Source organism: Dreissena polymorpha, chromosome 4 (genome assembly GCF_020536995.1).
Source record: "Dreissena polymorpha isolate Duluth1 chromosome 4, UMN_Dpol_1.0, whole genome shotgun sequence".
NCBI lineage: Eukaryota > Metazoa > Mollusca > Bivalvia > Myida > Dreissenidae > Dreissena > Dreissena polymorpha.
The window spans coordinates 145,268,181-145,283,591 of record NC_068358.1 but is presented as its reverse complement, the minus strand read 5'-3'; the positions used below and the strand labels follow the sequence as shown (position 1 = coordinate 145,283,591).

General features: G+C 34.5%; 2 protein-coding genes across 10 annotated transcripts in view; both read right to left on the bottom strand.

Annotated features, from left to right (window-relative positions):
- LOC127877278 (uncharacterized) overlaps positions 1 to 3,124 on the bottom strand; it is an 88,374-nt gene extending 85,250 nt beyond the window's left edge. For all 7 annotated transcript variants that reach the window (XR_008048341.1, XR_008048340.1, XR_008048339.1 and 4 more), the window contains exon 1: positions 2,962 to 3,124. The gene's annotated coding sequence lies outside the window, so the exon portion shown is untranslated. The remainder of the gene's footprint in view (positions 1 to 2,961) is intronic.
- LOC127877285 (uncharacterized) overlaps positions 1 to 15,411 on the bottom strand; it is a 263,690-nt gene that overhangs the window by 85,174 nt on the left and 163,105 nt on the right. The window lies entirely within an intron of this gene.

Below are 15,411 nucleotides of genomic sequence, written 5' to 3'. Positions count from 1 at the left end.
TTAACTACATATATAATAAACACGTGAGTTTTGTGGTCAAAGTAACAAAGTATGTAGGGAAACACAGTTCGATTATACAACGAATTTTGGACATATTATTCTTCTCACTTTGTACATCTTTAAGCTTTGGTGATCTTCATAAGAATGGACTGCAACAATTTAAATAATTTTAGATGAGGATCCCCCAAGAATAATGTCTGAGAAGTTTGGTGAAAATTCGCAATGAAGATTATGAATTATGATCCTTTGATGTAAATTGTCGACGACGGACGACATACGACGGACGGATAACGCATGCACGAAACGACGAGCGCTGTCCACAAACCATAAGCTAACCATGGGCATATTGTGCTCAGGTAAGCTAAATGAACAATTGAAATCGGTCGCATAATAACACTTTAGTAATTATTAAATGCATGTTTTTGTAACCACATAATGTCGTACCACGCATAGAGTAAATTTTTCATTCGAACCAATCGCTTTAAACAATTATGATGATGTCAACACTTGTTTCGTTAAATATACGTCGTTTTCTTTCATTCCAATTGATGGATGCCATTGCAATTTATGCGCTCAATAAATTTTGCGCGAATGAGGCTCTATTAATCAAGTTCCATGATCATATCATGCAAACCTTTTTCAGGGTCAATTCAACGTGTGTAATATTTATTTGACAGTTTTAATCTTTTTTTTAATGCATCATGTATTACAAACACATGTATAACTTGTTTATAAATACATTGAATATTTATATTCATTCCCAAGAAAAGTTACATAATTCATGTACTTTCTTTTGCCGTTTGCTATTTTGTGTCCGATTTGTTTGCCGTTTAATCTTTATAAAGAAAACATTATTTTTGGAACTTTTAATAGTAAATAGGAAAATACTTGTAGATTTTATGGAGACACATAAGGTCTGAAATGCAACCAATAATTGCATGCCAAAGGCTTGATATGTCACGTTGGTGTGGAGTTTTTTCATTTAGTTCCCGTAGACAGCTTGACAGAAAAAGAGGGAGGAATGGAGAGGACAGACCTCTAGACCAAAGGGAATATCAACTTTCTTGATCATGGGCATGATAGACCCCCAGACCAAAGTATATATCAAATGTCTTGATTATATATTGTATAGTGTTTGAGTGATTAGAAAATGAAGTCGTTTCCCTTATAAGTTTCAAAAACCAGACTTTTGACATCTTAAACTTCTCTTCGCCGTCAGTATCTAAGTATCGTCATTAAAGGATCGCCATTAGTTTTCCCTGAGGGGGACAGACATGTAGTCCTTTAATTGAAATACCGATAAGAGGACTGATTATTGAAGTAAGATGGCTCTGATGGTCATTAAATGCTCACCTGAGTTCAAGCTTCAAAATGGTTGAAGATTTGTCCCGGTGACCTAGTTTTTGTCTCCGCTAGACCTGGATTCAAACTGGGCCTTAATTGTAAGATGATCAATCGAACCAAGTTTCATCACGACCGAGTTAGAAATGTGGGTCTTAATGGTAAAATATAATGTTAAATTATCACCTGATAACCTTAGTTTCGACGCATGTGACAAAGATAAAACTTTGCTAAACTATTGTCTGAGTCAATATACCCATTCTGGACAAGTTTCATCGAGAATGACATAAGATTTGACGTGATCCAAATTGTAACTCGACTTGTGAACATAAACATTCTGACCAAGCCTCATAAAACGTAGTCAAAAGTGCGGCCTCTGGAATGGTTTCAATATTTGTCTAAAATTTGACCTCATCAACTAGTTTCTGGACGCACCTGACCCATTATCGAATTAGGCATAGATATTGTGAGAAAAACATTAGTATCAAATTTATCAAAATAACTCATCAATGTTGCCTCAAGAGTGGTTACAAAGATTTTTACCTGGCGATCTTATATTTTGACGCACTTTACCAAGTTTTGAACTGGCATCGATATTGTCAAGATTTGAAGATTAACCTTTCTACAATGTTTCATCAAGATTGGATGACAAATGTTGCTCAGCAATCGATAATAAGGTAAACGTTGACGACGCACGACATCGGATAATGGCACAAGCACACCATGAGCACTTCGTTCTCAGGTCAGTTAAAATACCAGTTTGATGTTTAAACATTTTCAGTCAAAGTTGTGACTATTTTGTTTGAAGCGTATGTAGTTAAAACTTTTTTTACTTTTTAAAAGTAATCTTAAGACACATACGCGCAGTTGATAGTGTTGTCTTCTGTCATTTTATCGAAAATCTGTTAAGTTTTGAAATGACAGCTGTTTAAGGTTTTAACTCTTACACGCATATGTTGCTGATTTGTTCAACAATATGTATTCGCCAGAGTTAAATTAATGTTGAATTATTTTTAAATATTACTTGTCTTTGGTAAGCCAGTCCAAATAAACTAGTATCATTACTGGTGCATTACAAAACTATTTATCTTGCCATAAATCGTTTCAATGTTTTTCAAATACCCAACTTCATATCCTGTTACCCATGCGCATTAACCGTGAAGTGAGTTTATAATGGTAAATGCAAAGCAAGTCAATTATCTACATTTAACAATCTCAATTTAAGTGTGTGTAGTACGTAGATTCGACTGTACATTATTGCTATTGCGTGCTATAATTTCCACTCGACCTTCAGACATTTACCATGATATAAATTCAATAAATGAATATTTATAACACTAAAATCAGTTTTTTAGCAAGGGCGATTTATGTGTAACGATACTAATAAAGCTAAACACTTATTTAAAAAAGTCACTGTGAATATAACCTCGATATTAAGTTTAAAAATGCATTTCATTTGGATGGTATTAAGACATATTATATGTTGCCTTTTTTATTGTAAACAACCTATTAATAGAAAACACATTATTAAAAATAATGCAATGTTTTATTAGCGTGTGACAAGTCGTGCTACAAAAACGGTTCAATGACAATGACAAAATATAATATAAAAGTGCTTACAATTTACGCCAGCAAAAGTGAAGATACCCGACTACATCTGTTTCATTCCGAATTGCCAATCAATAATCACGTACTATTTATTATATAAATGCAGTTTTGCGATTAATGAAACCCATTATATTGACGATTTTGTTTTCATTATTTTCCTGTGTAGTTTCGATTTCAAAAGAGGAAGTGAGACAAATTAATGTCAAGGCTACACCACACGAAACATCAACACAACATAACTAAATTCAGAGTCGTTAAAGTAAATAACATTTTATAAGTAAATTGAAACGAATTTTACACTATTTGAGTAGTGCTGAAAACTGTATAAGAAACGTTGGTCTTAAAAGGAACCACACGGATGTTACGGTCAGAATTTGTAACGATTCGCCACATATTTGTCTCGCTCTTGGATAGTCAAGAAAATATAGGTTTTAATTGTTTTGATAAAGAATCGTTGAAAGAAAATAAATGGACACTTATCAAATTGTATGTACAGAATAAAAATAAAAGTTGCACTTGTGCATTTATGACATTACATGATAAACAACTGAATAATTTTCTAATTGTTTCGATTGATTATGCATCTCAAATTAGCATATTGAACATGGTGACAAGTAACCTAGATTTAATATTAAAGTTACAATGTAACATGTATCAAATCACGTAAACCGCAGATAACACTGGTCCATAAATGTTTATCGCGGGTTTGGGAAACGTCGCTGTGTAAATGGGTTCAATCAATATAATCCTTACGATTTCAACAAAAAGAGTTGTTATGTTGTTTCTTGAACAATGTTACAATGATACTGTTATCTCGTTAGTTCTCTCTCTCTCTCTCCCTTCCTCCTTTCCTACCTCCCTACATAGAGACGGAATTTGTTGACGAATGTGACCCAGATTCAAACTCGTTCTACTTATTGCCAAGATAAACATGTTTAATACAAATTGCGTAATATATATGGTCTCTAGAGTGTTAACTACAGTTTAGATTCTTACTACCATCAAAATAAAGCATTGCACAGTGCCACATTTTCATGTTTTGAATTATTTCGCGCGCTATAATGATAAGACAAAGACAACATGCAATGTGTGTACATAGATGGAATATTATTGATGGATTATAATTAAAGTTATGTTGAAGTTTTAACATTGTCGTGGTTCAGATATTTGTTTGCGTAGAAAGCTTTAACTATGATATACGGTAAGTAATCCAAATATTTTAGTAAACCATTGATATAAATGAGAATTACGGTAATATGCAAACTCCGGAAATAGTTGATATCTTATGTGTAAAATGTATGCAGTGAACATGAAGGAAATAATAATGTATTATCGTTTAGAAAAATAGCTACTCTATCACCTTTTTAAAAGCTGCATATAAGATACGATTTATAGTTGTGTCTGTGGCAATCAGGAATAGTTCTTTGCTCCGGAGGTCTAAAGTTTGGACATTTAATTTGTAGGTTTAAGGATCGAATTTTCCATTTTGTTCCGAAATAAGAAACTAATAATCGAATATATTTTTCAACATTATTTCCCATACCTAGTTTAATTAATTTCGCCAGTGTGTAATGGATATTGTGTTCGCCTAGCGACCCTGAGGTTAGGTCAATATTTCGATACCCATTGAGGGAACGTTCTTTAAATCGTCCCCAACGACACCAAGTACTTGTTCTAGGCCAAGGGAACGGACTTGAGAGCGTTTCAATAAGCCTGATGCTTTTGATGCAATCGAACAAATTTAAATAGGTTTCAACTATTTTTTTCGCGGGAACGGGGCTCAATTAATCAAGTTTGATGATCATATCATGAGACATAATTTAGTTTGTTTAAAGAAATGGGCCACTTATTTGTTCTAAATAGTTATTTAACAGCTTTAAAAATTTTCTTTTCATGCATTCTGCATTACTAAACACGTGTATTCATTAAATTCTCACTTGAGTTCGAGGTTCACAAATGTTTGTTTCTTATTTCACGATGGTGTGGATTTATATTTAGTTTCCGCAGACAGCTAGAAGGAAAATAGACACGGGGATTGAAAGAACCAAAGGGGTATATCAACTTTCTTTATCACATATTGTATATTTAAATAGAGTGATAATAAATTTAAGTCGTTTCGCTTTTAAGTTTCAAAAACCAGACTTTTGACATCTGGCATACATTTAAACTTCTCTTCGCCGTCAGTGTCAAAGTATCGTCATCAAAGTATCGCCATTAGTTTTCCCTTAGGAGGACAAACATGTAGTCCCATAATTGAGATACCAAAAAGAGGACTGATTATCGAAATAAGATGGCTCTGATGGTAATTAAATGCTCTACTGAGTTCAAGCTTCCAAAGGGTTGAAGATTTGACCAAGTGACCTAGTTTTTGTCCCCGCTAGGCCCGGATTCAAACTGGGCCTATATTTTTTTATGATAAACAATCAAACCAAGATTTATCATGATTGAGTACTTAATGTAAACTTTAGAGGGTAGCACGTTATTTTAAATTTTCACCAGGTTACTTAGTTAAGACGCATGGGACAAACATAAACGTGGGCCAAGATATTGTCTCAATATTACTATTCTGATTAAGTTTCATTGAGACTGAATTATACATAGATTGGAAAAGCAGTGTATATAAGATTTTACCCGGTGACACAGTTTTTAGAAGCATGTAAACTACTTTTGAAGTAGGCCTAAATATAAAGATAAAAAATGTGACCGAGTGTTATCAAGTTTGCGTCTCAATTCCTGCATATAGAGTGGTTATAATCTTTAGCTAAACTTTGATCGTGTTACCTGGATTGGACGCAGATGACCCAGATTTAAACTCGGCATAGATATTGTCAACATTAACATTTGTCCAAGTTTAAACAATGTGTAGCAATACATATTGACTCTATCGTGGTTCCAATGTTTTTCAACGATTTTACTAGTTGAACTTATTTTCGAACGCGCGTGATCCAAAGTTGATCTCGACTTGTCAAAATAAACATTCTTACCAAGTATCGAGATTGAGTCATGTGCGGCCTCTAGAGTGGTTTAAATGTTTCTTCTTTTTAATTAACCTTGTGGCTGGACGCACGTGGTCCCGAGTCGAACTAGGAATATATATTGTTATGAGAAAAATTATTACTATGTTTAATCAAGATAAATCATTAATGTTTCCTCAAGAGTGGTGACAATGTTTTTATAAAGACTTTACCTGGCGACGTTATATTTTGACGCACTTGATCAAGATTTGAACCGGCCTAGATATTGTCAAGATAAACATTTCGACAAAGTTTTCTCAAGATTGGATGACCACCACGTCAGATAATTGCTAAAATACCTGCGAGATTTTTTTTTAAATAAAGCTCAAAGTTGTTAATATGTTGTATGAAGCGTATGTAGTTTTAAAAAAATTAGTTAAATCACATTATTTTTAAAGCACATTCGCGTACTTACTTAAGTTTACTGTCATTTTATCGAAAACATGCCAAGTCGTGAATAAGTATTGTTTAAGGTTTTTACACTTACACTTATAACTTTTGTGCTGGTATGTTTGGCAATATATACTTGCCATAATTGATTTATTGTTGAATGATTGTAAAATATGTACTTGTCTCAGATAAGCCAGTCCAAATCAACTAGTATCGTTACTGGTTAAATAAGAAACCATTGACATAGTCGTCAATCGTTTCAATGTTTTACCAATACCCAGAATTCTGTCATGTTACCCATTCGCATACACCATGAAGTGAGCTTATATTGGTAAATGCAAAGCAAGTGTTAATGATCTACGTTTTAACATCTCAATGCCATTGTTTGTAGTACGTAGATACAATTGTAAATGTAAATTTTTGCATGTTGTTATCTCCACACTTTTGGTTTAAACATAATTATAACATGAATGCAGTAAAACTCTTCAGTCAGGTTAATAGTCAAGGCGAGGTAAATGTAGAGATACTCATAAAGCTAAATAATAGCTTACTGTAAACAGTCGACGTTGAATTTAACATCGACATAAAGTTTAAAAATCCATTCCGTGTTCGTGGTGTTAAGACAGATAATGTGTTTTTTCGGGCCGGGCAGCCAATTAAAAGAAAACACCTTCTAACAAGTAATTTACTAGATTATCAGCACATAACCAGTCGGGCTACACAACGGTTGAAGGACATGAAATATATATGCATTAAAAAAGGCCTAAAATTTACGCAAGCATACATGCAGATACCTGATTAAATCTGTTTGATTTCATATGTGTATTGCCGATCAATAATCACGTGCTTTATATTTTATATATACAGTATAACGATTGATATAACCAATTATTTTGGCGATTTTGGTTTCATTATTTTTCTGTGCATTTCGATTTCAAAAGAGGAAGTTAGTTGAATAAGTTTCAAGGCTACACCACCCGAAACACCACCATAATAGAATAAAAGGACGTACGCTGCAGTTCTTATGATTTTCTATATCATAGAATTCGGTATACATAGAATTTGTATAAAAAAAATTCGGTAGTTGTTGATATTACGCTTGAACAATTTGTTGTGATAGAGAAATAAAATCAAACGATTGGTCACCAGTTCTGTTATTAGTTTTTCGCTTGTGAACAACTAAGGTTAGTAGTACGCGTCGCAAGTCGGTCTGCTCTTAACTATGGCGTACCATTTGGGTCAAAAGTCAACAACACATACTGGGTTAAACGAGAAATGTACTTCGACGTACAATATGTTATACAAAAGTTGTACTTCGAAGTATAAATATGAAATACACTTCGAAGTATATATTTGTACGTCGAAGTACAATTTGTACTTCAACGTACATGTTAGTACTTCGACGTTCACCTTTTCTGAATAGCCAATCAAAACACTCGTCTCTTGAGCCGCTTTTCTTTCAGATTTATTCATAATACATGTTTAAAAATCTGTTTTTTAATTGAGGACACACTGAATAAAAATATCAAAATTGAAACAAAAAAGAGTTTTCAAGTATAAAATGAATTGAAATAGATTACATACAAATTTGAAGAAGATTCAATGTTATCCATTTAGAAATTAAAAGTATCAAGCATATTGTGAACATTTATTGACCATGCGGAGCGGAGTATCACGGTCCAGTGCATTACTGTGTAGGAAATTCTCAAATGTAACCAAACAGTTACCAAACGATTACGGGAATAAAAATGTGTAATAACCTGCCTGGTTTGGTCGTATTTTGTGATAACCATTATTTGCATAGGTCAGAGGTAAATTCCGCCACGCCCTGTCAATAAATACGCACAATATCTATGAGCTAGCGGTCGATAGTCGCATAATTTGGTATAAATAATAATAATAATAATGTTCAATAAATACGCACAATACCTTTGAGTTAGCGGTATTTAGTCGCATAATTTAGTATAAATAATAATAATAATAATAATGTTCATTGTCAAATATCTCTAAAAGCAACAGATGTAAGGCGTCTTCTGATTGGCTAACACTCAAGGGTCGGTAAAAACTGTACCTCGAAGTACAATTTTGTACGTCGACGTACAAAACAAATGTACCTCGCCGTACATATTGTACGTCGAAGTACAAAAATCTTTTAACCTAGTAGTTCTTGTTGACTTTCGACCCAAATGGTACGTCATACTTAACTACGCTAAGAACGATAACCATCGCATCTGAGGCAATTAATAGATGCTGATAAACAAGTATAGCGGGATGTTGTATAACCTCGTTCATAGTGCATGCTAATATTGCTGTTTCTGGGAAACATTCTTTTGTTCTCAACAGATAGCGGCGATCTTTTGTATTCACGCGTGGTAACAACGCAATAGTAGAAGGTTAAGTTTGTTTACATTCACAGTTCCAAATAAATAAAACGTTTAACATGAGTTCACCAATTACTACAGGTATATTATAGACAACAACAAAAATGCTTTATAACCGCTAAAATCGAATATATAAAACAACTAAATACAACAATAAATATCTTTTTAAAAGGCAGTTGTCGTAAATGCTGACTTTGAAAAGTTTGCAATTTACGTTTCAAAATAATTAAATTAAAAACAAAAGTTTAACTATTGTGTTTGTTAACTTGTTAGTCACATATTCAACGCATGAAATGTGTGTTATCAACTTATCAGTGTCAAACCAAACAATAGTGTAAGTAGATAACAATTATACTACGGGAGTACCACGTATTAGTGTAAGTAGATCAAAATTATACTACGTGAGTGCACATCATATGTTTGCTCAAATGCCTTATTATGGGTGTATTTCTTAACCATCAAAAATATCGTATGTTAATATTTGATTTACACGCATATGTCTTTCGATACAATTAAATCACACTTTTATAGCCGCGTCATGTGAAAATGGGTCTTATGCGTTTCGGCCAGCGTATCTTAAACCCAACATTAGCATTTGCGCAGTCGGGTCAGAGTCGATGCTGTACGCTATAAAATAACTCAATGTGTTATGGTCTCATTATGTATCTCCTGACCAGACTGAGAGATGTGCAGGCTGAGTGGACTGTATATACGACGGGCGCATATGGAATAAGACACATTTTCGCATGAGGATGGTCATTAAAAATCTCATTGCCAATTGTAAATGGCACATTGTAGCACAATGCTTTTCGATACAAAATTACATTCAAAAAAGCAAACTTGTAAATAAGCGCAGCCTATCCAGGCGTTCAGGAACGATTTCCAGACGTGCTTACCGAGTTCGGCAAACATTATGGTTGGGTAATTAAACGATTTTCCTCTTATATCGTGACACTATACTATTTCGGTAATGTTTGTTTTCTCATATTGAAAGCAAAACTGTATTTATCGATAGTCAATTATGCATTCACCGGACGATTTAGTGAACGAGTACTGACCCTGAAATTCTGCGAGATGGATTTTTACGCGTAATTGTAACTGGACCACAATTTGTGTCGTTTGAACATACAGAGAGCAACCCGGAAACCCGATTTGATGTGAAAAGTCTGACGTGCTTGGAAAAGTGACAGGAGTGCTTTATATATATGTTAAGGTCATAGTTGTTGACACCGTGTGAACTGCAAGGGTAAACAGTAATGCATAAACCACAAAGTACGGGTCAACAGGGCTGTCCTTATGATGACATAATTGTTGAGTAAAAAGTATTGTTCGCATATTTATTTTTTGTTTATTTTCATCAATTATTGCTCTATATGGTCTATTTAATCAACCTCAGGAAAATAAGACACACACACTTATGCACTTGTCACTATATAATATTTTTATTCACACTGTAGTTGTTTAAATTTTCACACAATACTATATTTTTCATATATAGCATTAAACAACTATTTTCTATTGTTTCTATTGTTTCTATAAAAATATGTCAAACATCTATTCATGAAACCAATTTGCTGCAGTATAAACAAGAGCATGGAAAAATTAATGCTCTTTCAACAGAGTGATATTAATGTAAACAGGCAAAACAATGTTTTCATAAACTTCATGGTTAAATGCTATCCAACAACAGTCCCTGCAGAACATTCTCTCCTACCAAAATGCCAAGTATACCAGATGTATGGTAACTGCTTATGCTAACTGTACTCAGTCAAATTTCAAAAGTATGCCATATACTATAATCTATCAAATGTCGTAAGTATAAGACTTATACATGTATTATATCCAATGTCAACATTATGACATATCTTCTGTACTATTTGCTTATCTAGATTCAGTGAAAGCATTACTATAATTATACTAATTATGATTTACTGTAATATCATACTACAATACAGACGAGACACTTTCATCTCCAAATTATCAATCACACAATCATTCCTTTAAAGTCTATGGTATTAAATAACTTGTTTGCTTAAACATTGAACATGTTTCCAAACCTCTTAACTACACACAATCAAATTATTTTTATAAACAAAACTATAACATTTCACATGCATATATCTGATAAAAGTTTGTAATAAAAACAACACATACGATTCATTCTGTATCATCAAAATGTCATACAATGTATAGTAAACTAAATGTAATTACAAGTCATAAAGCAATATTTCAAGCTCTTCAGTTTCGTACAATGTTCACTATGTTTCTCTTCCGATAAATATGGATACACATGAATTATTACGCGCTCTGAGTCAAAGTGCAAACATGCATATAAAAACATTTTACACATAACAGTTTTAACTGTGGTTGCTTTCTGGATAATTATGCCACTTAACACAACAACCAATATACAACTAGCTTTTTTACACTTGCACTTGGTCTTGAAGCTGAGTTCTTGCTCTAATCTTCATCATCTGGCTTAATTAAACAGAGTCTCGTAACTGATCTCTTCAAAACTGATTGTCCAATACGAACACTGACTGTGCAAACATGACCATCAGCTCCTGAGAAAATCTCCACTATTCTTCCAAGCGGCCATCGACATCTAGGCTGCTCAGGATAGACAACAAAAACATCGTCTCTAATAAGAAAGTCTCTGTGTTGTTGAAACCACTTCTTTATGCCAGCAAGTTTTGGCAGAAACTCTCACAGCCAACGTTTCCAGAAGTGTTTCACGAGTTCTTGTATATGTCTCCAGCGTTTAATTGGGCTATAATCTGTGTCGTCAACTGAGTCTGGAGCAAACTGGCTTCCAACTTTTCCAAACAGGAAATAGTTTGGAGTAAGCGTTGTACAATCATTAACATTCGCAGTCTGGTACGTTAGTGGACGAGAATTAATCAAACTTTCAGCTCCAGTACAAGCTGTGATGATCATCAGATATATCAGCTGATATATCAGCTGAGGTCAAGATTGCTGATATTGCTCGTTTTAATGATTCAATCATTATTTCATGTACGCCACCCCAGTGTGGCGCCACAGGAGGATTGAAAAACCACTGTATTCCTCGGTTAGCAGCACTTTCTTTGATTTTGTCTTTGTCTACATTCTGCACTAGTTCTCTTTGTTCCTTATCTGCCCCGACAAAGTAAGTGCCATTGTCAGAATACACTGAAACTGGTAAACCTATCCTATTCACCATTCTGTAGAATGCATTCAAGAATGTGTTTGTGTCGAGACCAAAGGCTATTTCTAGGTGCACTGCGCATGTTATTAAGCATGTAAATAGACAGAAGTATCTCTTTGCTCGTCTTGTTCCTCTTCCCTGGATTGTCATGTAAGGGCCACCAACGTCTAGTTCGACATTACTAAATGCACGCATGGTCACTCTTGTTCTCACTTTTAGTAGAGGTGCGATGATTTGATCCTTTGGATGGTCTTTCCTTCGTTTACATTCAGAACACTTGTTTGCCCAGTCTTATTTGTTCTCTAGCAGCTAATATCCAGTATTTCACTGACATATCAGAGAGTAATTGGTTTGTTCCACTATGATTGTTCTTTTCATGGGCATCTTTTACAATTAACTCTGTAACTGGACTCTTTCTAGGTAGTTACACAGGATATTTTGGTGTCATATGGAAAACATTCAGACTGTCACTTCTTATCACCCCTTCGGTGTCTAATCTTGGATTAAGTTTGACCAGTTTGCTGGAAATTCCTACTTTCTGATTCTTACTCAATTTGTCATACTCTTCTGCAAAATATATTCTCTTTGTCGCTTTGATCATTTCAGTCTTGCTTTCTTCAAGTTCAACTACATTCAATGGCCCGTGGACTCGATCTTCTTTCTTCATTTTGCAGTTTTCAGCAAATCTAATGACCCATGTTCGAATTCTAACAAGTTTTGTCCAATTTGAATACCTTTCAAAGCTAAGTCACTCTTCTTGTGACACATAAAATGTACGCAAATTTGTTTGTGCTGTTTTTCGCATTTCAAGTTTTCCATCATTACCCACATCAATTTTGCTCTTTGTCCATTCGTTTTCACTTTCTTTTAGGAAGCTGGGGCCTTCCCACCAATTGTTCGCAACAGCAAGACTGTAAACAGGTAAACCTCTTGACACATAGTCTGCTGGGGTTTCGTTTGTTTGACTTGGATTTGTTACTCTTGAATTTCACCAATTCTAATTGCAACAAATGTTTTGAATTGTCTGCTGTTATTTCGTATCCAATATATGATATTCATGCGGTCCGACCATAATGCATATTGTTTGATTTCTATTTCAAGAGTTTTGCAAACCATTGATGTCAGTTTTAAACCAAGTGTTGCTGCGAGTAGTTCAAGTCTTGGGATACTAGTGGATTCTGTGGGAGCAACACGACTTTTTGCAGCTACAAAGAGTACAGTCACATCGTCATTTTCATACTCACATCTTAAATATGTAACTGCTCCATATGCAATTGATGATGCATCTACAAATGTATGAGTTTACATTGACTTCAACCGTGTTTCATTATTTTCATTTTTGACAACATGAAATCTTATCATCTAAATGTTTAGATCTTCGAACCACCTTTCAAAAGTCAATTTCTCTGCTTCTCTAACGTTTTCATCCCAGTCAACCCCACTTAACCAGATGTCTTGCATGATTTGTTTCCCTCAAACTACATATGGCGCTAAAAAACCCAAAGGATCAAATATCCTGCAAACAGTCTTCAAGACATTTCTTTTTGTGATTTCATCTGGCATGGTCATTTCATCAACGACTTTGAATATAAATTCATCATGTTTTGCTTGCCAGGATATTCCAAGAGCTTGAGTTGTTGGCAGATTTCTTGATCCTAAATCTTTTTTTGCTGCTCTATCTTCTTCTGGTATTGTTTCTAACACTTCTAGTGAATATGAATTCCACTTTCTGGCATGCATATCAGCTTTCTGCCACAGCTCTCTCAATTGTCTACATAGTTATTTTCCCTTTGTCACGTTTTTTTGTGTAGAATCCATGTTATCGTCCATGCAAGTAGACTTCAGAATTGTCTCAGCCACCATCGGATATATGTCAGCATGCAACACAGCATTATGTTGAGATACATACTGGGCTAGATATGGTGATGAGTTTACTCCGAACCCTAAACGTGTGAAATGTTTCGATGGGGCTTTGTGGTGATTCTCTCCATAGGAATCTTTGATATTTTTGATCCTCACTTGCTAGGCCAACTTTCAAATACATCTCCGCTATGTCACAAACAACTGCGATCTGATTTCTTCTGAACCTTAGCAACACACCAGACAGTTCTCTTTGCAATTTGGGACCTGCACTAAGGTACTAATTCAAACTTGTGCCTTATATTTGGATTATGCATCAAATACGATGCGAACTTTTGTTGTTTCTTTTTCTGGTCTCACTACTGCAAAATGTGGCAAATAGCATCATTTTTTCATTGTCTTTCCTTTCAACCTTGTTATAAAGCCTTTGTCTTCATATTTCCTTTTGATGTCACTATACTCCCGCTTCAATTCATGAGATTTCTTCAATTTTATTTTCAGTGCTATATAGCATGTTTAAGGCGCTACTATAGTTGTTAGGTAATGTCTCTTTATCTGATTTCCATGGCAATGGAACTATTGTAACTATTGTCTTTGTGTTCAATACTGTTTTTTTATATGAACCTGCACTTTATTGTCTTAAAGTGACATTTGGTTACACTCCGTTTCACTTTCAACTTCCCAAAACTGTTTCAATAAAATCTCCAAGCTTTAAGGCATGACACACAAACATGCTAATGCTATCATACTTCTTCTCTCTATTTATTGGCCCAACACATGTCCATCCAAGTTGTGTCAATTTTCGCCACTGGGTTCACCATCACCACCTACTATCTCTCCAAGTTATCTTTGAAGGTGCGCATAGTCAAGACATATCAGTAAATATATCTTCTTCTTTCTACCAGTACTGGCTGGGGAAATGTCTTTAAGATGTGGCCACTTCTCTTTCATTATTTGCCATTTCACTGTTTGACGTTTCCCAGTTACATTTCTTGTTGTTTGTGCTTTCATTGAAAGTTCAATTTCTGTATTGCAGCTTGGAGTTTGAACATATGTATTTGATTTCTGATTTTCCATTCATCGCACTAACGTCTATGGTTTTTCGTTTACATTGGAGTTGTAATTCACATGCAACATCTTCGTTTATATAAGGCGTTGTCTCCCGTCATTAACAAGCTGTAGAACCAATCACGATTGCCTGCTGATATTACTACCGGAATGGTTCTCAGAGCCATACTTGATCTTTTATGAGCAATATATATCTTCGAGACATCTTCTTGTGGTAATGGATTGAAATGCTTAAGCATTAACATTCCAAAACATCTCATGTAATAGTCTGTTGTGTGTCTTTGTGCAACTATTTATTCCACACTGTCCCTTTAATCTTCATTATTTCCCCATATGATACCTTTAAGGCATCTGAAGGCAAAGTCCAGCATCTTTTGCTTGTTTCTATCGTTCTTCTACGTTTATAGCGTTTAATTCATGATTCCATGCTTAATTCTGATCTTGGTCAGATTGGAGCTTATGTGTGTCAGACTTGGAGCCTACTGTGTAAACTCAAGAGTTATCATACTGTTTTTGAAAAATCTCAATTTTCATTCAAAAAGTACTTGCCAATTCTGTTGAA